The sequence below is a fragment of the Vanessa cardui genome, chromosome 8 (genome assembly GCF_905220365.1).
Source record: "Vanessa cardui chromosome 8, ilVanCard2.1, whole genome shotgun sequence".
Lineage (NCBI taxonomy): Eukaryota > Metazoa > Arthropoda > Insecta > Lepidoptera > Nymphalidae > Vanessa > Vanessa cardui.
In genome coordinates, this window is record NC_061130.1 from 1,626,347 (window position 1) to 1,650,265 (window position 23,919).

Consider the following 23,919-nt stretch of genomic DNA (forward strand, 5'->3'; position numbering starts at 1 on the left):
AGGAACATAACATCTTAGTTCCCAATATGAGTGGAACATATGTGTTGCAAGGAATCATTAGTATTTTTTATAGTGTAAAATTAAACTGACTTAACTACATTATCAAATCGTATTGCATTAAGAATAAGAATCAATATTCAACGTCAATATTATATAATAATTACAAGTTTTGGAATTTTTTTTTAAAATAAATATCATATATTAAATGCAAGGCAAGGTAAATATTAATATAGGTTGAGGATCACCGGTTCCAGAGTACATTTATCAGCTGGTCGCAGACGCTGGTTGGTTACGCGACACCTTTTTAGTCGCTAACATTTATAACCAGAGAACGCAGATGTGACGTTAACTGGAACTGAACAAAATATGCGCTTGAAATGTTTATAATATAATGTCGCTAACGATTTTTATAAAACGTAAATTAAAGACATAATAATAAAATTGCATGGACTTTTATATTTTCTATAACATCTATTACTTAAAAGTAGCGTTGAGTTATGGATAAAAACTTAGCCGTAACAGTTGATTTTTTAAAGTTTTTAGTCTGTGGCACGTGTATATAGACTACAGAGTAGATCAATCACTCCGGATGCGACAACTAAAATATAAAACAAACTATGAATATATGAAACATATTCTGTGGAGATAATATTTTTTTCTATTTTTGAAATTGGAACATTGTAAAGTTTTCAGCCTAAATCACTTAACACATAAAACCTTCTTGCTTGAAACAAAAATTCTATATCATATCTAGTTTGCATATAGATACATCTTTGTCGAGTCCACAGACTCAAATAATTTATCTTAGGAGCAATCAAGACGGTAATTTTAGTGAAGAGTGCGCTCCGAAACTATTCCAGCCTTAAGCTTCATTGTTCCAAAGGAAAATCAGTTTTTATACTAGTTTTTATAGTTTATTTTGAATTCCATTTGAGTCACATTCTATGACATTATTTTTATGAAATACCCTCAACCCTCTCGTTCTCACCTGTGGCTTGTGGCTGTGGAGAATATGCTATTTTTCATTGATGACCGTTTAATCAGTATAGACTTCAAAGTGTCACAAAGAAACTTTCACATTCATTATATAGTTAGGATTTAATGTTTAATCATTTATATATATATATATATATATATATATATATATATATATATATATATATATATATACATATATATAAGATCATATCATTTGTTTGGTATTCTAAAGAACTAGATAAATAGCGAATGTATCATATAAAACAGTAAACTTTAATTACGTAGCGAATATTCGGAGACTAAATTATATAAATGCTTCGAATTCAATCGAGTCTGAAAAGTTTGAATATTTATGTTGTAATAATATATATGACACAACATCAAATACATTACTCTGATCCCAATGTAAGTAGCTAAAGCACATGTGTTTTGGAAAATCAGAAGTAACGACCGTACCGCAAACATCCAGACCCAAGACAACATAGAAAACTAATGATAATCTACATTGACTCGGTGGGGAATCGAACCCAGGACCTCGGAGTGGCGTACCCATGAGAATCGGTGTACACAACACTCGACCACGGGGGTGCGCATATAATAATAATTATACTAATGTTTTATTGGTTTACAATGCAACAGCCTTGTACCTTTTAAACTACAAACCTTCCAATCATTGTTTATATTTATTATATGTATTCTTTAATTAAAAATGATACAATGTTATTAATAAAGTAAATTCCTGTTATATCTATTTTGAATTCGCACGGATAATATTATTACACTTTTAACATAATGAATTATTTATTATTAAATCTACATATTATATACGTATATATCGTTATCATATACAACGTGACATCTTTATCACTAACATTTTAAAAGAACATAAAAATAAACCGACACAATTAAAAAGTAACAACAATATTCTTCATTCTAATAACAAAGTGTTCAATCAAAAAAGTCGCATTGTACTACAATAGCTACATATTTCAGCCGGACATAGAACGATATATTCAAACATTAAAGAAATCACTAAAACACTGAAAGTCACTGAGCACTATCTTTCGTTCCACGCAATAAATGACGGTTGAAAAATTGCGCCGATTAATATAACACGACGACTGTAATGCCATATTTTTCATCATTATATGCTCATTAAAAGACAGGCACTGGCTCACGGGGAAAGGGGAATCTGTAGACGGTAATAACTTATACAGTTGTATTTTAAATATCAATTTAGTTTTTGGTAATAAAAAGTATTTATAAATGAATTATAATATTAATATAAACACGTAGAAATGTTCGGAAACTTATATCTATCTATATATATAGTTTTTGTTTGGACAAAAACCCGCAAAAATGGAAAATAAAATCTCAATAAATCCAGAGCATCGAAAAAGTTAAAAAATAAATAATAATAAATATTGGACAACATCACATACATTACTCTGATCCCAATGTAGTAAGTAGCTGGAGCACTTGTGTTATAGAAAGCAGAAGTAACGACGGTACCACAAACACCCAGACCCAAGACAACATAGAAAACTATTGGTAATCTACATCGACTCGGCCGGGAATCGAGCCCGGGACTTCGGAGTGGCGTACTCATGAAAACCGTTGTACACACTACTCGACCACGGAGGTCATCAAGATGAACTAGTTGTTACCCGCGAATTCGCACGCGTTTTTGGGTGTTGACTGACCTGTGCTAGGCAAAAAAGTAGCATGTATCCTTTTTTGGGGTTTAAGTTTGCTTCATACCAAATTTCATCAAATTTAGTTCAGCGGTTTGGTCGTGAAATACTGATAGACAGACAGAAGGCAAAGTTACTTCCACATTTATAATATTATTATAGATTTAAAGTTTGTTTTTTAATATTTTCATAATGGATATAGAATTAGTGGACGATTTTTATTTTATTGAATAATTATATTTTTTTTATCAATTGGAGTGCTTGTATGAACTCTGACAAAATTATAACTTTGTATAGATATACGAAAACTGTTTAAACAAAGTAGATCTTCACTAATAAACGAATGGTACACTTATAAAGTTTGCTCTTACGGAATATAAATTGTGCTGCGATAAAACAGTCTTGATTTTATCTTGAATATCAAGACTTAATAACTTGATAGTAGAACGTTTATGTTTTTTTTTCATTAAGATTAACTTCCTACGAGTTTATTAAAATAGGTGTACTCATTATATTTAATAAAAGTCTTTACATAAACCGGTGCAATAAAGAATAATATAAAACAAATATTAAATAAATAATTTTCAGAGTATTGCGTTTGATGGCAGATCAGATTACTAGGTTTAAATATAAAATCTTCGATGTATTATTAGTCATTACATAGTTAAAAACAAAGTCGCTTACCGCTGTCCCTATGTATGCTTAGATCATTAAAATTACTCAGCGGATTTTGATGCGGTTTTTAAATAGAGTGATTCGAGAGGAAGGTCTGTATATATGTTTGAGGTATGTAAATGGTATGTAATACAGCATAGTAAAGAAACACTGATAATTTTAGATTCTAATGTGATATACCAATTCTGTTTGTTCAAATAATTTAGTCGTTTAATGCTGATAGGATTGCAAATTATTAAAATTGCATTGAATTACGAAAGTTTTCTGAATCGTAATTTTCTTTCATTAGACAAAACAGCGGTTATATTTAACAAGCAATAAATGTGGCTGCTACAGATTATATAAATCGCGTCGGTTGAGGTAGCTATCTAACACTTAAAACGGTTGCCTATTACAATGTTTCGTAATACATGCTTAGCAGTACTATCCTGTAGAGATATCTTAATTTTGGATTTTATAACATGTCATACATTAAAACCAAACATTCAATATCTTTTTTTTAAATGTAATATGTAGGCAGACGACGTAATGGGCTACCTGATGGTAACGTCCACAAACATCGGTTCTGCTAGAAATATAAAACATTCCTAACATCACAACAATACGCGGTTAATCTTGAGAGCTATGATATGATGTCCCCTGAAATACTAATATAACACTGGCTCACCCACTCTCCGAAATGGAAAACAACAATACCAAGTATTGTTGTTTTCCTGTATCGTTGTTTTCCTGTATTGTTGTTTTCCTGTATTGCGCATTTCATGACCTTAATCTTTGATTAGTTTAGCAGATTTTTACAATAGCTCAGGCATAGCTAATATTATTGTAATAAGATTTATAAGAAAATTAGTAAAGGTTAAGAGGGCAGGTGTTAATAACATTAAGAATTATTTGCACTGCACTGATAATCTAGATTTTTAGAAGTCGTTTTTTTTTTTTTGTAAAGAAAAATGTAAATGTTAAAAAAGGTTAAAAAGGTGAGTATAAAAACTTTTACAAATAGTTGAGTCGTTTCACGTCACATAACAAAGTCATGATTTGAATATGTCAATTTTAATGATTTTCTGCTTGATCCAATTTATTTATATTGGGAAATCATGTCTTATTCGCATTTCAAATTTGTACCGTATGAAATGTAAGTCCACATTTACACCATCATTGCCAACAGTGTTGTGATTATGACATTGTGTGTTTATGGCACGTATAAAAATAATCTCGGCTGTAAGTATCGGTGTAACACGAGGCCGTAGCTAGACTGTTTTACGGCGTCACCTAGACAAATTTTGCCGGGAGATAGGAAAGAAACAGGCAAATAGAACAAAAGCGGCATTAAGCCCTGCGGTTCTTAATGCGGATTACATGGAACGAACAGCACGGTACGGCCCTTAGTTTTTGGCCGAGATAATGGTGATTAAATGAATTTAAGGCGTTTCACTTGGCAACAGCGGGAATTGTGGGACATTTTATTACTCTAGTTCGGTTGTAAAGAGAAATCTGAATGATCTAGAATATTTGGAGCGGAATTAATTTACTTTGGATGTTAAATTTTTGTGGTTCACCGTTCCGAAGTTTCATAACTATAAAGTTGATGGATTAAGAGAAAATGACGAAGTTTTTTTTTATATTTCCAACGACATCCTCAAATTTTGACTTAATTCTCATTCAATAAACATATAACTTCAAAGTCATGTTTGTGTGCGTCTCTCGTAGACTCTTATGAAACTCTTCCTTCAAAATAATATTATCCTATACAAAAACAACCATAACATCAACAGCCTGTAATTTACTCATTCCTGGGCTAAGGCCTCCTATTCCTTTGATGGTAAGGGTTGGTGAAACACGCATGTGGCAGAATTTGAATGAAATTAGACACATGCATTTCCTCACGATGTTTTCCTTCACCACCGAGCACGAGATCAATTATAAACACAAATAAGCACATGAATATTCAGTGGTGCTTTTCTGGGTTTGAACTCGCAATCATCGATTTAGATACATCACCGTTCTGACCACTGGACCATCTCGGCTCATCATATTCTCCTATGACTGACACTTTTTAATAGTCTGTCTGAGTATTTACTTAGCTTTCTTTATACGAGGTAGTCCTTCAACTAAGAAAATCCTTATAAAATAGAACCTTATCTTAGTAAAATGAACATACTATGAACCAGTTATACTTAAGGTTTATTAAGCAATGACGAGCAATTTCCACATGAATAATACAACACAGTACATCTCATCATATTTGCTTTAACATTAGTATTTATTATAATTGAATTCAGTCCATGATCTTGGAATAATTACATCTGTTCTTGCCGGTGACAATGGATCAATAGAACATTATTACTGTAATTGTAAGCCGTTCGAATTGACCCTCCATCGCTCCGGCTTTTCGTTAATGATGTATACATACGTACAGCCATGATATAACTAGAACTGTTCAATACGTATTTCGATTATTTTCCAAACATGTAATAAAAAACAAAATGTTTTTTCCAATTTACAAAATATAATGTATAACTGTTAGAATGAAGACGACAGGATAAAAATAAAATACAACAAAAATAACAGCCTGTAAATTTCCCACTGCTGGGTAATACCTGGGAACAAATTCCACCACGCTGTTCCAATTTGAGTTGGTGGAATACACATGTGGCAAAATTTCTATGAAATTAGACACGGCAGATTTCCTCACGATGTTTCCTTCACTGCCGAGCACGAGATGAATTATAAAGACAAATTAAGCACATGAATATTCAGTGGTGCATGCCTGGGTTTGAACCCGCAATCATCGGTTAAAATGCCCGCGTTTTAACCACTGGACCACTTCGGCTCACAAAAATCAGTGACATAATATACAATAGAATCATTAATGTAAAAATTATCATAAATCAAATTCATTCATCAAATTACTTCATAAAAAAAATATTATATTTATGAAAATTAACACACAATTTGCGGCCGAAGTTATCATAAGGGTTTATAAATCAAAAATAATATCTGGTTGAATTTATTTAAAATCTTGTCGCCGTGAAAAACGCCTGAAGCGAATTCTTGCTGAGCGTTGATAAGGACTTGGAATAAATTGTTGCTGAGGGACGAAAGAAAAATGCAAAATTTACTGAATATCTTCCTTTTTTTAAATATTTGATAATTTTTCTGTTTAGTTTTAGAAGGATTTATGTCAGCAATGATAAAATCAGTGGATTTTATAATGTATTAAAATATTTTTAGGAAAATCAAATGTCAAATAAATGCTAAAGTTTGGCTTTGAGATCGAACAAGATTTCATGATTACGTTTTACAATTCAAAAATTTTTGGTTAGAAGATTAAGTGTCGAAAATCTTAGATCTTGCGTCTGATCTCTCTTCGATCTTGTCAGATTGCTGTCCTATTGGAATATGATGGTAATGAAATGTCAAAGAGTGCAAGTTTGATTATGTATGTCAAAGAGTGCAGGAATCAGTTGCATATTTCTAGTTTGACATTATTTATTTAAGATAATCGAAACACAGATAATTTTGCCCGTCAAGGATTATAATGAAGTATCTGATACCAAATAGCACAAGTATAGAAGAACTACAATGCCATATTTTATAAATAGAGCTTAGCGATCGGATCAAAATGTATCACCAAACAAATATATCTAAGAAAAAAATGCTAAATTAGGCTCAGTATTTCTATAAAACCTCACACACTTATCAAATTCCGGGAATGAAAATCATATCTCAGCCATCTAATTAAAATTTGTCCAGAGAAGAAATTTTATATGGTTACCAGCAAATAATTCCTCATTAATGACAGTTATTTATGATGTAACTGTATAAATACTGTGTGTATTTCCACGAATACTCTTTAACGTTTATTCTAGTTTATTTGTTAGCATGAGAAAACCAACACGTGCCCCCAGAGTTTCCACTTCACTAATTTGAAACGTCTAAAGCGCTGAAAGATACCGACTGTTTCAGCTATCGATGTTCTGTTTACTCGGCTGTTTTAACGATGTTTAACCGACTGAGAAAAAAGGAAATACCAATGATGTTATGTCGTTCAAATAAAGACAAATGCAAATATATTTATTTATATATGGTATTGCTCATTCATCATCTAACTAGCTCGCATAAAAAAGCGTGAAGTTATTACTCGTTGAATTCCAGGCAGGATATAATGCTTTTATTTAACTAACATGAGTTTGTTTTTTTTTTAAATATTGAAGAATAGTAACTACTGAGTTTCTTGACTTCTCGGTAGAATCTACATTTCGAACCGTTGTAAGCTTCACATAATATCATTGTTAAATGACGATTCAAATGTGCATGAAAAAAATTCTTGAACAATGTGTATATTTATTTTGATTTCGCTGTGGAGTGTGTGTCTACTAATAAGTATTACTTGAGAGTTATTTAGATGCGATTATTTTACATTCTAATTGAGTTAAGTCTAAAATGAGTCAGGTCGTGTTCACTGGCCAGTTGATATAACACCAAAATATGAGGTCTCAAATCCGAGTTTACACGCGCCTTATTTGTTATTATAATTCATCTCGTGGACGCTAGTTGAGAATACGCGTGGAAACATGCATTTGATATGAAATTGTGTCATGGATAATGAGACAAGTATACTCACAATATAACAGATAAAAATTTAGACAAATAATTCTTAAAAACACGATAAACATTTACAAACATAATAACTTTCAAACAATACTATACCTTAAGCACATATAGTTTTTAAGTCTAAAATGGAAATTAAAACGAAGTGATACATTGTGTTTATTTTAGTTTCAAGCATTGTATGTATATCTTACCTAAAAATTAAATCAGAAATAATTTTAATTAAATAAAAAGTGTTTAAAGAATGACAATTTTTTTACCAAAGATAGAGAGATCTCTAAAAATCGTTAATTTCTTTTGGTCTTCCTTGAAAGTTAATGGCACACGTCATCTACCTTTATTTGTTTTGTAGAAATAATACGATTTACAGTGTAACAATTAAAACGGCTTATTGAAAAAAAAATAAAAAAAGAGCAAGTACATAACGAATTGACAAGCACCATGAAAGTTAAGTGATGACAAAATGAACTATTAAAGAGGTTTGGCGTTGTTCACACTCTTCCAATAGGATTCAGCATAATTTTGCAAACTTGCATTAGTTCTCCATTGCATTGACGGCGGTCCTAGCAGTTACTTACTAACCAAAGAATATTTTGATGAAGGTGTTTTTGTAAAAGTTTCAATTTCATAAATGGAAGAAAATTAATAACAATTGTCACAAATATAGCTAGAACCCTTAAGGCGTAACACGCGTCAGGCATTGGTTCATTGGAGTATCTAACTTCACACTAATTATGCAATATTATATCTTCGGGAGTTAACAACTTGTTCTGCTTATTCGAACGTAAAAGCTTATCGTTTCTCAACGAATACTTCAAGCAATAAAATATCATAGTTCACAATAACAACTACAAATATAAGGCACTGTTCACAGTTGAGACGAAAATACAACTACCTACATTTTTTTTAAAGAAAATATATTTTTTTATTATTTATGTTTATAATATAACTAGTCGTTACCTAATCCCATAGCAAAACAACTACAACAGCCTGTAAATTCCCACTGCTGGGCCTTCTCTCCCTTTGAGGAGAAGGTTTGGAATATATTCCACCATGCTGTTCCAATGCGGGTAGGTGGAATACACATGTTGCAGAATTTTAATGAAATTTGTCACATGCAGGTTTCCTCACGATGTTTTCCTTCACCGCTGAGTACGAGATGAATTATCAAGTTCTAACCACTGGGCCATCTCGACTCTATGGCAATAATCCCTATCAAAAATATATCGCCCCCAACGAACGGCTTTTTAAGCCCCCTGTACTCAGTCGAAAGACTAAAATAAAACTTTACTCTGCCAACAACGACTCAAATCTGAGATAGTACGTTTACACAGAGATTATATTTACAGATATGAAAAAATTTACTAAAAAAATGTATCGCCTAAATTATACATATTGATTTTAATGTATGTCCAATTTCTGACGATTAACCTAAACCCGTTAATACTTACCAAAGTAAAAAAATAACTATAAACTGTCTTGTGTTTACTATTTACAATAAATAAATACATATAGATTTTGTATCTTCATTATCATTAAGTATTTAAAAAATCGTGACATAAAATCACAAAAGCAACATCCTTAAATAACTGTAAATTATATCGTCAAAGAACAAATTCTCGATATCAAATAATCGACAACACGAGTGTGCGCAACTCCTAACTGACACGCATGAACACACCCTCTAACTACCGTCACGCTGAACTCGCACGTGTCACGTCGTTATAAATTCTTAGATGTCGTTAATATTTGCAATGGAATTGTTAATTTATTACGCCATATCAGATACCTGGGTCGGATAATTGGTACGCCGAGTGGTTTTGTTATTTATTATTATCTATAATGCTTTAAAAATATTGTTTTTTTTATTTGTACGATAACTATTTAACTTTGCCGTTTAGTAAATTCAAATCGTTTGTTAAAAATACATTGGTAGAAAAAGCATACTATTCGATACAAGATTTTGTAGATGATAAAAAAGCGTGGAGTTAATACCTGTTGACTTCCAAGCAGGATACATTAATTGAAATAATTGTATTTAATTAACATGACGTTGTATTTTTTAAATGTTAAAAAAGAGTAACTACTGAGTTTCTTGCCGGTTCTTCTCGGTAGAATCTACTTTCCGAACCGGTGGTAGCTTCACTTAATTGTAAAATGACGATTCAAAAGTGCTTATAAAAGCCTACTTGAATAAAGTTTATTTTGATTTTGATTCAATTCTTTTTTACTATTATATTACAGATATTTATATTCCATCAATTAGCTCGCTACCTTTCTCCTAATATATCCCTTCAAAGTGGAAGAGGCCTTGGTTCAGTAGTAAGATATTTGCTGGCTAGTGCTTTGCTATAGAATTGGATAACGTATTTGTTAAACGTCTATTTTTAAGCTTATAATAGCTTAATTTATGATTTCTCAATCTGGATAGATTTAATATACAATCATTGTATATAAAATAAAGTACATAATTATACAATCGTTTTAACTATTAATAAACTTTGTTTAATGTTAAAAAATAAACTTTGTTTAATAAAGTTACTTGAACATTCATTATTTGGTATGACGTGAAAGGGTCAGGTTTTTGAAATCGACACTTGACGTTCTGACGTCAGTAATGAAGGAATGAAAAGGATGAACATTATTATTAGTTCAGACGATATGTATATATTCTATGTACCATATGCAAGTGAAAACAAAACTCTCCCTGGTCAATTCAAACTATTACCTATACAATTTTGTACGGCTTCAAAAATATTGATATGTATTAACTATGCTACCAATTTGGAGCAGATATGACCCAGTGCTTAAAATACTTGGAGTTTCATTGAATTGCGGGTTCATATACTACCACGTGTGGTACAGGCATATTCATGTGATGGATCTGCCACTCGTGTGTTTACCAACACTCATTAGAACAACAATCAAGCTCAGGACCTTCCCTGTTACTTTATTCACGTGTTATCGATATTTATATTTAGTATATTAGTTTTATTTTGCCAAGTGAGGGATATAATCGACTTAAAATATTACGAGCTGTAACCAAACAAAACCTTCGATCGAAGGTCAGCTCAAGGGAGAGTACCAATCGATAGCAATTCCATTTCGTACGATACGTGCTTTATCTGTCCTTTTACTGTATACTGTTTAAACACCCACTGACCTATATCTGCGTAACGGGTCACCTGGCGTTATGTAATATTTCAACCAATAGCATACGAGCTAGTGTCAATTGGTTAACTCTATTAACCAATGGTCGGCCTAGGCGTGGCATGGCAATGTGCCAAGCCAGATGCGACGGCGGAGTGGGCTCGTTTTACGCCTAGCACTTGTTGATATCACTGAAAATTTTCTGTATTCAAGACTGTGTTGCAACGGCCTCGCTGTTGGTTCAAGGCAACGACTCGCCCAGTAGTGCGCAGTCTAACATATGAAATATAGCGCCAGTCTATTGGTTGCCTTTAAATGAACCAAACTTTGTTCCTTTTTTGAATAATCTGATATAAGTGCCTGAATTATCTATTGGAATAGCCAATTAGTAATCTAACAAATGAAAATTAACAACACCTGTAGCTGACGCGATATGAAAATATTTAAGTAAATAATAGAATTAATTAATTAAAGTGCTATATAAACCTATATACTTATAAACACTGAAGCACTATATAAATTAAATCTAAATTCCTTAAATGCTGTTATCATCAAAATACATTAAATCCTTACAACAATAATAAATATGAAATGTTTATTAACTAAACTAACAAAAAGATAAACCGAGTTCTCGAGTATTCGTACAACTCAAATAAATAGATGCACCTTAAATCCGATTGCAATGTAAGTATAAGTTAAAAGCAAACCACAAAGTATGAAAACATCATCATAAGAAATAATAGTCGAGGCACATAATGGCCGCGGTTTGGCTCCGTGCCTAGATAAGAAGTGCCGATCCCAGGCGACATTCTTTTACATGAAGATTGGAGGTTGGGGCAATTCATAGACGCCTTAGTAAAAAAAAAACAGTCTGTAAATTTCCCACTGCTGGGCTAAGGCCTCCTCTCCCATTAAGGAGAGGGTTTGGAATATATTCCACCACGCTGTTCCAATGCGGATTGCTGAAATGCACATGTGGCAGAATTTTAATGAAATAAGACACATGCAGGTTTCCTCAGTATGTTTTCCTTCCCCGCCGAGCATGAGATGAATTATAAACACATAAATGTATATATATAGTGGGGCTTGCCTGGGTTTGAACATGAAATCATCGGTTAAGATCCACGCGTTCTAACCACTGGGCCATCTCAGCTTATGACGCCTTACTCATTTAAATTATAAAACTATTAATTTTATTTTTATCTGAAATACAACCCAGCTAAATAGTAATAATCACTAGCAATGGGAGAAGTATAAATCTCTTTCTCGTTCTCCTGTCAAATCTCTCCTTAACTGACAATGCCGTAACAACAGTCTATGCTGTGTACCTAGTACTGGTAATCACAAGGGGCAACGAGCAAAACTACCGCAAAACCGAAATACGATATCATGAAGTTTTGTTAAATGATAGAATACGTAATGAATGAACAACTAACAAGGCTTCAGATTGTTCTAAAATTGTTAGGCTGATTCGAAATTCGAAAAGAAAACGTCAATCATAACAAAAGATATATCTATTAAAAATCAAAATCAAAATAAACCTTATTCAAATAGGCTTTTACAAGCACTTTTGAATCGTCATTTTACAATTAAGTGAAACTACCATCGGTTCGGAAAGTAGATTCTACCGAGACAAACCGGCAAGAAACTCAGTAGTCACTCTTTTTCAACATTTAAAAAATGCGAAGTCATGTTAGTTAATACAATTATTTAAATTAATATATCCTGCTTGGAAGTCGACATTTTCAATAAATTTGTTCATTATTGTTTATATGTAATTATTTATTTGTAACTTTCACCTTAATATATTAATATGTATTTATAATTCGAATCGAGAGTAAAATCGTTAAAAAAAATCAAACAAAATTAAAAATTCAATATTTGAATATTATTTTAATGAAATAAAATCCGCTGCCGCTTACAAAATGTACCATCACCAAGAGATCACATGCAAGCAATTTGTTGGGAAAAGCAATGGGGTTGCAGTTTTTATTATGAAGCGTGCATATCGCGACGTTACTGAGAACAATTTTATTATTTCCCCCCTAACCCTGTCTGTTATAAACATCAAATAAGTCTCGCTTCCACAACATTGAATTTTCGTAATATCTTCTTTTATTTTAATGTTTTATTTGGTATCGGAATTTATTATATTCTACGATATAAATTTATTCGTATTCATTTGATTATAAAACTATATAAGTCATACAAACATTTACTTTGTGGTAGGGCTTTGTGCAAGCCTGTCTGGGTAGGTATCACACAGTTCAGTTATTCTACCGCCAAATAACAGTACTCAGTATTGTTGTGTTCCGGTCTGAAGGGTGAGTGAGCCAGTGTAACTACAGGCACAAGGGACATAACATCTTAGTTCCCAAGGTTGGTGGCACATTAACTATGTTAGAAATAGTTAATATTTCTTACAGCGTCATTGTCTATGGGCGATGGTGACCACTTACCATCAGGTGGCCCATATGCTCGTCCGCTGACTTACACCATAAAAAAAATAGAAATTGAAACAAATTAGCATAAAAAAACAATCTTCATCCAACTCTATCCAATTTTATCCAATACGATAAAACTTTAATATTAATATAGGTTATAGTTTAAGAAAGCAATAACCAATTGAGATAGAGCTGACATAATATATCAAAGTTGTTTGAACAAAAACCGTCGGACGTGAACGCTGTCATCATTTAAATTAGGCATAATTGTTTATAACATAATTATTATCCGATTCCATTTATTATATATATTTGTATGTTTATAAAATCAAAGCATTAATACATAATTTTTAATTTAATTTTAAAATACTTTATTGCACAACACATAGAAATATATGGGAAATACAAAACATTCGATACATAGTGCGGTCTTATCGCTTATAGCGATCTATCACAGACAACCTTTGGTAGGAGCTTAGAACGAAAACAGGTAAATGAAAAAAAAGATATAGAAAAAGATAAACAGTATAATATAATAATATTTCTAAACATAAATACACCCCCAATAATACACAAATAGAAATATAATACATATATATCAAAATAATAATATTTATATAACTACAGACACATGGGACCTTAGATCCCAAAGCTTGGTGGCGTATTGGCGATGAAAGGTATGGTTAATGTTTCTTACAGCGCCATTGTCTATGCGTTTTAGTGACCATTTACCATCAGGTGATCAATAAATAATATAAAATATGTATAAATAAGTATATTCATTAATGTGTGATTATATTAAAAACATATACGATAAAATTTGTTATGAAAGGGCAGTCTGAAATGGTAATTATAACTATTAATATTCAATTCTTAGTTTAATAATTAAGGCTATGACATTTCGCCAATGTCATATAGGATGGAGAACGCACGAAAGAGATCGATCGGTATGGTCGAGGAAACAAACTTTTAATTAGTATAGTATGTGACATAAAACTGACAGTTGATAGATTTATTTTTGACACAATCTCAATAAATTATAGTGTAATGGAATGCGTTTGCATCGAAGAAAGGTTATATTTATAAAAATGTCAAGGTATGTAATGTTTAATATCAAAAAGCGCTCCTAGCGCTTTCGCAATCACGAGTAAAATCTTATTGAAATTTGACTGAATAAAACAAAAATCCAAGCATCAGCTTAAAACGTCTTATGAAACCTTTGAGATTATATCTGACATCCATAATGTCAGTTGTCCATAGAGAATCTCTATAGAGAAATGTACATTTAAAAACTGAAATTCAACAGATCATTTAGAAAGGAGGTGCTATTGAAATAACATTCAATGTAGCAATATTAATTACGAACATTTTATCAGAATACGTTCTCGAGATGTAATTTAAGATGATGTTGTATTATGTGGATATTGTATTCGTTTTAATTATGATCAGATTCGAGTGTGCGGACAAAAGACAGACATCCGCTCCGGGTTGCGTTTTTCACACGATACGACACGACAATAATACGATACGTCATCTCTTGACGTCACGCGTGTTATCAAGCGTATTATAGTATGACACAAAATAGATGTAGCATCGGCAAAATTCATAAAACCGACCACATCCGAATTAAGTACGCTATCCCAAATTATCGATATTTATTTGTTATATGAATGTGAATCATTATACAAACGTAATAACGCGTAATATTATATGACCTAATATATTCGTCAATTTGACACGTCAATATCTTTGAAGATCGAATGTCAGATACAATTATAACGGTATAGTTATCACTGACTCACATGACATATATAACAACAAACAACAACAACAGCCTGTAAATTCCCACTGCTGGGCTAAAGGCCTGATCTCCTTTTGAGGAGAAGGTTTGGAACATATTCCACCACGCTGTTCCAATGCGGGTTGGTGGCATGCACACGTGGCAGAATTACAATGAAATTAGACACATACAGGTTTCTTCACGATGTTTTCCTTCACCGCCGAGCACGAAATAAATTATAAACACAAATTAAGTGCGTTCTAACCACTGGGCCATTTCTTACTTAACCAATATATATGAGCACTAGTAATCATTATCATCACTTGTCTCGATAGCTTACACATGGAAATAAAAAAAGCATTATCGTGTTGTGTAAACCAAGGATCGGTTAAATTATTCGGTCTTTCTCGAACCGAGGCGTCAATGCTATTGACAAAGGTCATTCATATTGTACTTCACGCTTGGCCGCCCGCACTAATTCGGATTATGTCCATTGTCCACGCTACCAGACACACCGTGTGGACCCACCCTATGTTCTGCTATAATGATTCGAGCTACGTGCAAAGGGTGCCATTCAATAATCACACAATTGTTTGAAATATTTCGTCAAACATCGGTAGGTAAATATATGTTGTTTATTATCACACAACACTACAGTTACAATAGTTTTTACTGTACTAGAATAAATATTTTCGAATGGAATCGAACGAGAATGAACTGATTAAAATGATAACATTATCTCTAATTTGAATTTCGTATAAATTAAACTTTCATTATATTAAACAATAGCATTTTGTTTTCAAATAGCAACGGAGTTAGCTCATACATTACATGCGGTCATTTAAATGACTATAAAAACTCTTTATTGAATAAACCTATGTTCCAAACCATCTCCACTCAATAATTTTCAATTTTGATATAAAAAAGTTCAAAGGTTAAAAAATCGTCAGGCGATTGAATACTCGTTGGTTCGATTCTGACCTCTACTAGAATGATATTCACTACTAAAGGAAGTTATTTTATTAAATCAATAAAGAGAACTGAGATTTAGATCATTAAGTATGTATCTAAACCAAAGTTTGCAGGTTCAAACCCGGGTAAGAATCGCGAAATTTTCATTCGAATAATCCATGCTTATGATATTTCTCGTGCTCGAAAGTAAAGATATAAGGAAACTTACATCTATCGACGAAAGTCTTTGGGCCCAGCTGTGGGATATATACTGGCTGTTCATTTTTATATAAAAGAAAAAATACTTAATTTTTATATACAATAGTTTTGTAGTTAATACTTTTTTTATATATTTATTTATGTTAAAAAAGACAAATATAATTTTTGAAATTATTATTATTATTACTGACAAAAAAACTGTATGTATTGTTGTCTATTTAAATATTCTTGTCTTTTAAAATAAATCAAAAAGAGAAAACTGCTTAGTTAAACTAAACATACAAAATAAACGTAACAATCGTCATTAGGGTACTGATGACCATAATTGCCACGAAGACATCTAATTACATCAAAACAAGAATAAATCAACTCGGAATTAGCGTCAAATTGTGGTCTAAGTAATCGCATTAAGGCACACATATATTCTATGTATGTACATTGATGACACAGTATTGTGGTAGCTTAATCATATCTGGTTGTCATTAATTATTCCCAAAGGGCGTGCCCTGCCAATCCGTAACTAATGAATATGACTATGCACCCATGTTTGCGCTGCTAGATATATTTTTAGTTATGTTAATTTAACTTGGTCGTGTTTTGACTGAAATGATTAGAGAATTGAAAAAGAGTAACTACTGAGTTTCTTGCCGGTTCTACTCGGTAGAATCTACTTTCCGAACCGGTGGAAGCTTCACTTAATTGTTAATTGACGATTCAAAAGTGCTTGTAAAAGCCCTCTTGAACAAAGTTTGTTTTGATTTGATTTGAGTATAGATCATTGATTCTAGCTTGAATCCGGACCGATATTTTTCTGTATACTTAATTTTCGTTCAAATATTTTGTGATCTAAAGTATTTATCAATTGCGGGAAAATTTGTCTCACGAGTGTTCACTAAGCGGTAATAAGAGTAGCAAAGTAGACTAAGCTTCTATTATTTAAAAGGTGAGAAGGTGATAGGGGTTAATTTTTTTTATTTTAAGCTTCTTAATTTTTTTAATTTGGCAACATACTCAATATTAAAATCGAGATAAAAATATTATAAATTCAAATATACTCTTACCAATTGTGAATTGATATACAAGACTGGTCGTCTGACGGTTTCGAAGTAATAACGATTAAACAATCAACGACTTTGCAACTTTACTTTGCTTTGAATGCTTCTTATTCATTTGTTTTTAATTTGTACAGTACTCTGGCAACTATAAAAATTATTGTGATTTTTGTTTACCAATTAATGCAAGTAGCCATATTAACTAAGAGAGGCAGTTGTTTTAAAATCATAGAGAAACAAATATTTTTGTAGCTTAATTTATTTCTTATTACATCAGCTTTCTGCCAGTGAAAGCCGGTCCAGTCGTTCTAGAGGTTAGCAGGACATATACAGACAAAAATAAAAATAAAAATGTTATTTTGGTACGCATCTGAATCACACATGAATTTAGTAACAATCGGTTATTTTAATGTTACAAGCAGACATTTCAATTTCATTATTTGTATAAATAAAAATACTTAATATGACGAGTTAAAAGTAATTGACGTTTTACGAGCTACATTCGTAATTGACAAAGAGAAAAAATAATACAGAGAGACTCAATATTAAAAAACATAATTATATTGCTATAAATAGCAATTATTGTTCATTTTTAGATTGTTTTTCGTTCGTATTTTTTTTAATATTTTGTATGTAAGTAAATCATTTCTTAATGGTGAGGGGTCAATACGGCTCTAAGACATGATCACTCTAAATATATTAAAAATTCTTTACCTTATCAATCTGCCACCAGCATGGATAGTACCTGAAGTTACCCTGGCTCAATCACTTTTCAAATCTGAATATGTAATTTTTGGCAGTAGAATATCTGATGAATGGGCGGTACCTTCAGAGAAGGGCTTGCTCAAAACTTTATCACAAAATGAAATTATTTTATGATTGTATTAAAGGTCTTAACACCCATAATTTTTAAGTACATATATCATTTTTGATACATTGACACATGTGCATTCCACCAACCGCATTGAAGCGTGGTGGAATATGTTTTATATGTTTATATAATATATGTTTACCAAACCCTCTCCTTAATGGGAGAGGTGGCCTTAGCCCAGCAGTGTGAAATTTACCAGGCTGTCACTTTACTTTTCTACTTTTATTATTGTGATTTAATCGTTCAAGTTATAATACTAACCTCCAGTTGCTTAAAAAGAAAATCAAAGGAGAATCAACTAATTTCACTTTAATCTGATTCTTATAACGTAATCGATTTCTATCGACCAATAGTCGATAGAAATCGATTACGTTATAACCGACCAATGAGCATTTAGTATTTATATAGATTAGGACTTTTTATCTTTATTATTATTACTATAAATAATAAAAAAAGTTACTTTCGATGTAAACAAACAAATACCTATTTATGATTACTGCATAAACATTACGGTCGCTATATATTAGATGCTTACCTGAAACAAAAAAATAAAATATTAGTAACTTAATACTATGCACCCATGAATACTAACAACCCAGAAACGATCTCGTGATCATCTAGCAAAAATAACATTCATAGAACCAAGCAGTCTCTGTTATATTAAAGTTTCCCCTGTGTGTGACTGTAAAAGATACTCAGGGATAGTACCATAATCTATATAACGGAGCAGCATGCCCGAGCCCGTTTTTAAAAATAATGACGTCAGCATAGCTGGCGACACGAGTGTCAAAGTTTCGATCTTTAACCATCTTCCGTGGTATGAAATAAAACTCAGGAAATAATCCTCTCTGATTTATTCCAATATGAGACGGTCCGATCGCTCCGACGGCTCGACCAAGTCTGTCGATACCGGCGGGCGCTTGATCTTTTATAACAAAAATAGGTGGGTAGACTATATAACAGTTGTTTACAAACATTAAAATATTTCAGAGTAATTTAACATTTCAAATTTCACCAAAAATTATTCATTTAACAATGAAACAGTTTTAAATTATTAAAATAATCATTTCTGGACATGTGTTTTTCTTAAACTCGTGGCTCCGCGCCGACATATATATATATATGTATGCAAATATATATATGTATACACATATATATATATATATATATATATATATATATATATATATATATATATATATGCAAAATTTCTTTTACATCCATTAATAAAGATATATCCATAAAAACATTCGCATTAATAATATTAGTAAGATTAATTAATATCATGATAAATAAATATTGGACATCACATACATTACTCTGATCCCAATGTAAGTAGCTAAAGCACTTGTGTTATGGAAAATCAGAAGTACCGTCGTTGGTACCATAAACACCCAGACCCTAGACAACATCTACATTGACTTAACCAGGAATCGAATCCGGGAACTCGGAGTGGTGTACACATTAAAACCGGTGTACACACCACTCGACCACGGAGATCGTCATTATATGAATATTAAGTGTTTTATTTTTGAATAAAATAGCATATACTACTTTAGAGTTATATTCGAAATTCGTGAATCATTGAGTAAAATACAAGTATTATAGAATATTGAAGTATTGGTCATGTGATTGAAACCACATTGGTATAAAAAGTGCTTATAATTAAAATCTTATTTCACCCACGTGACTCTCTTCAAGTAACGAGAATAAAACAAAAGTTATTATAATTTTTGAATTTGGAATAAACATATTACAATATAAAAATCCAACATTTCTATTTGAATAAAACTCAGATGCATACAGTCAGACGGTACGCCATAAATTCCCAACATTTACTCATCACAGAAACGCATTAGTCAGCTCGGTTAAAACAAATTGCCACTACTTTTAAAATCTAAAGGTGGAAAAAATCCAACAAACGTATCTACGTCCAAGCCCCCGGCGCGGGGAGAGGGGTAATAGAGTGTCATCTTCAGGTAATAAATGATCGTCCTCGGTCCCCGTCAGAGGTAACGTTAGAAACACTGTTTTTACATACCACATACCGCACAGATTACCCCTTTTAAAAGCACGACTATAACCTACCCGCGTCCACCTCTGTACCATTGTAATTCTGACGTTAGTGAAATATGATAAGGCGCTACATTAATAACGCACAATGCCCTCGAATGGGTATCGTATAACATCTTTATGAAATCATACCAGAATAAAAGTTCGTAAGAGTATTTTGACGGCTTCGTTGAGATAAAAGATTTTAACGTCGTAAACAATGTTATGGACTACAATTGTAGTGGAATTTCTTATTTATTTAGAATATAGCGTACCCCCGGCTTCGCACGGGTACAATACTGATACGAAATATACTACAGAATTTGTTTATTTCCGACATCACATTGCAAACTTCTAAAATTATCAGCGTTTCTTTACTATATTGTCTATGTATTATGTACAAAAACCTTCCTCTCGAATCAGTCTATCTGTTAAAAAAAAACCGCATCAAAATCTGTTTCGTAGTTTTAAAGATTTAAGCATACAAAGGGACATAGGGACAGAGAAAGCGACTTTGTTTTATACTATGTAATAATTATGTTTCTATATAACAATAAGTATAATAGGGTTTACACTTTTTGGACAGTTAAAAGAGTCGGTATTTCGGTTCTTAGTTCAACGTTCAAATCAACCTACAATTTTGAAATTCAGATTCGGTAACCGAATCTTTCTCATTCGAACTGAAACAGAAATGTTTTTCAAAAAAAATTTAATCTTATATGACTATAAAAAAAATAGACAAATTTTAATGAAACTTAATTCCCAGCGGATAGTCAAAGGAACATTTCCTATTCCGATCTTTACGAAACGAGCTACGAACTCGTGTAGTTCGTGATCCAATAATTATTGCTGTAATTCAAAAGCAAAATATTGCTTTGCGATGGATAAAAATACAATTATAGAAGACCACGATTCTGACTAAATCGAATCTGCGAATTTTTACGTCCAGACATAAAGCCACAGAGATTTATAGATTGAAAAGGAATTTGTGTATTAATTACTAATTTAATTTTTTTTATGCTATAGGTTGGCGGATGAGCATATGGGCCACCTGATGTTAAGTGGTCACACCGCCCACAGACAATGGCGCTGTAAGAAATATTAACCATTCTTTACATCGTCAATGCGCCTCCAACTTGAGAACTAAGATGCTATGTCCCTTGTGCCCGTAGTTACACTGGCTCACTCACCCTTCCAACCAGAACACAACAATACTAATCACTGTTGTTTGGCGTTAGAATATCTGACGAGTGAGTGATACCTAACCAGACGGGCTTGTACAAAGCTCTACCGCAAAGTAATTATTAATAAATAAAGACAAATGGAAAATTTATATATCTATACATGAAAATCATAAATTGGAAACATAACCGTATACCAATTTTCTCAACATATATTTCTTTTCACTGCTTACGAGTAAAGAAATCAAGACAGCCAAAGTATAAATAGATTGACGTAACGGTACGAAGTAAAACTTCTTGTGACTGGAAGAAGTCCCAAAAATGCCTGTTCCATTAAGTTCTATTCCAAAACAACTCACAGCGGCAACAGGAAGCCTACTTCAAAGGAGAGGAAATTGCCTATCGCGGGCTTGTAGTAATCATAACGACGCTTACCAATCTAACTACGTCGAGTACGTTGTATTATGTTTAATGAAATACTTCTTAATTTAATTGGCTAATAGAACATACCTTACCGAATCAAACTGATTGCCAATTGTCTTGTTTTAATAACCAAATAAAAAAAATATGGTTCCATGGATTTTTAAATATAGAACATTATTATTAAAATAAAAAATAAAACTGTAGAACATTTTTATGCTAAATTTTATGATTATATAACGCCTTTTTTAAATAATATAATAACACACCTTTTTTTCTTTTTTTTTCTTTTTTTATGGAAAAGCTTGGCGGACGAGCATTTGGGTCACCTGATGGTAAGTGGTCACCATCGCCCATAGACAATGACGCTGTAAGAAATATTAACTATTCCTTACATCATCAATGCGCCACCAACCTTGAGAACTAAGATGCTATGTCCCTTGTGCCTGTAGTTACACTGGCTCTCACCCTTCAAACTGGAACACAACAATACTGCGTACTGTTGTTTAGCGGTAGAATATCTGATGAGTGTGTGGTACCTACCCAGGCGGGCTTGCACAAAGCCCTACCACCACAAAATGAAAGACAATGCTACCAGATAGTTTCAAATAAAATATATGATTTTATTCAATACTCATAGGCGATTATTTGTGGAAAAAAATCTTCTTCTAATTCTTCTTAGGACTAGGTATTAATTTCCGAACCGGTCATTGATTCCAACAATAAATAAGCAACTATAACTTCTATATCAAATAAACATTTCGATTCTGAATTTGGATTTCATTAAATTATTTTTATATAAACACGTATTTACAAGGAAACTTCTCGAATAAAGTTACATAAACTCCATTAATATTTTCCTTTCCTTTCCAGAATTTCGCTATCACAGTCATCGGTCCCTCAAATATTGACAAACTCTCCGCTCAAAGCGGACTCGACGTTCAACTTTTAAGTATCTTAGATAAATTAAGATTCCGGTTAATGTATTTCGAAATACGTCGAATGGGAATCGAGTCTTAACACTTCACTTGTTCTCTCGATATCTTCTTGTATTTTATTATCACAACGAAAACAAACAACAACAGACTGTAAATTTCCCACTGCAGGCCTCCTCTCCCTTTGAAGAGAAGATTTTGAACATATTTCAGAATTTCTAAGAAATTAGACACATGCAGCTTTCCTCGCGATGTTTTACTTAACCGCCGACCACGAGATGAATTATATACACAAAATCACGCTTTCTAACCACTGGGCCATCTCAGCTCATTTTATTATCGGCAGTACCTAATTGCCTTGGATTATCTGTATATAAATTTGATGCTATTATCTTTCTGTACAATATTAAAATTTGGAATCATATGCACTGAAATAATTCTTTACTCAAATAAGATTAAATAAAGAACAATAAGGTACTTTTACTCAGCTCAAATAAGTGATAAGTACTAGATTTTAAATGAGCCTGTTTGAAAATCTATGAATATCATCTTCACTTATCAAGCAATGGGTGTTATCTAAAATTATTGATTAAATAATCTATGAAGTCTTATTCTGGAAAAGTTCAATATGAAACTTTATTAAAAAAAATTACGACGATACTACTTATTATGTAATATTACTTTGATATAGTAAAACATATTATTCTATTTAACATATTTTTGAGAACAAAGAGCAACGCTGACGCAATATTTCGATTTCAAGCATCAAGGCAAAAATTTAGTGAATAATTTCACTGAATATTACCGAACGAATAATAGTAAAGAATGCTTTTGTGGCCCGGAACGGCCTCGTAGATGACATATTGGTTTACAAACGCGTATCCTATATGTATTACCAGCTGT

The 23,919-nt window shown here is 32.2% G+C and overlaps 1 protein-coding gene across 1 annotated transcript in view; it reads right to left on the reverse strand.

Moving 5' to 3' along the window:
• LOC124531984 (CUGBP Elav-like family member 4) overlaps positions 1 to 23,919 on the reverse strand; it is a 703,320-nt gene that overhangs the window by 431,499 nt on the left and 247,902 nt on the right. The window lies entirely within an intron of this gene.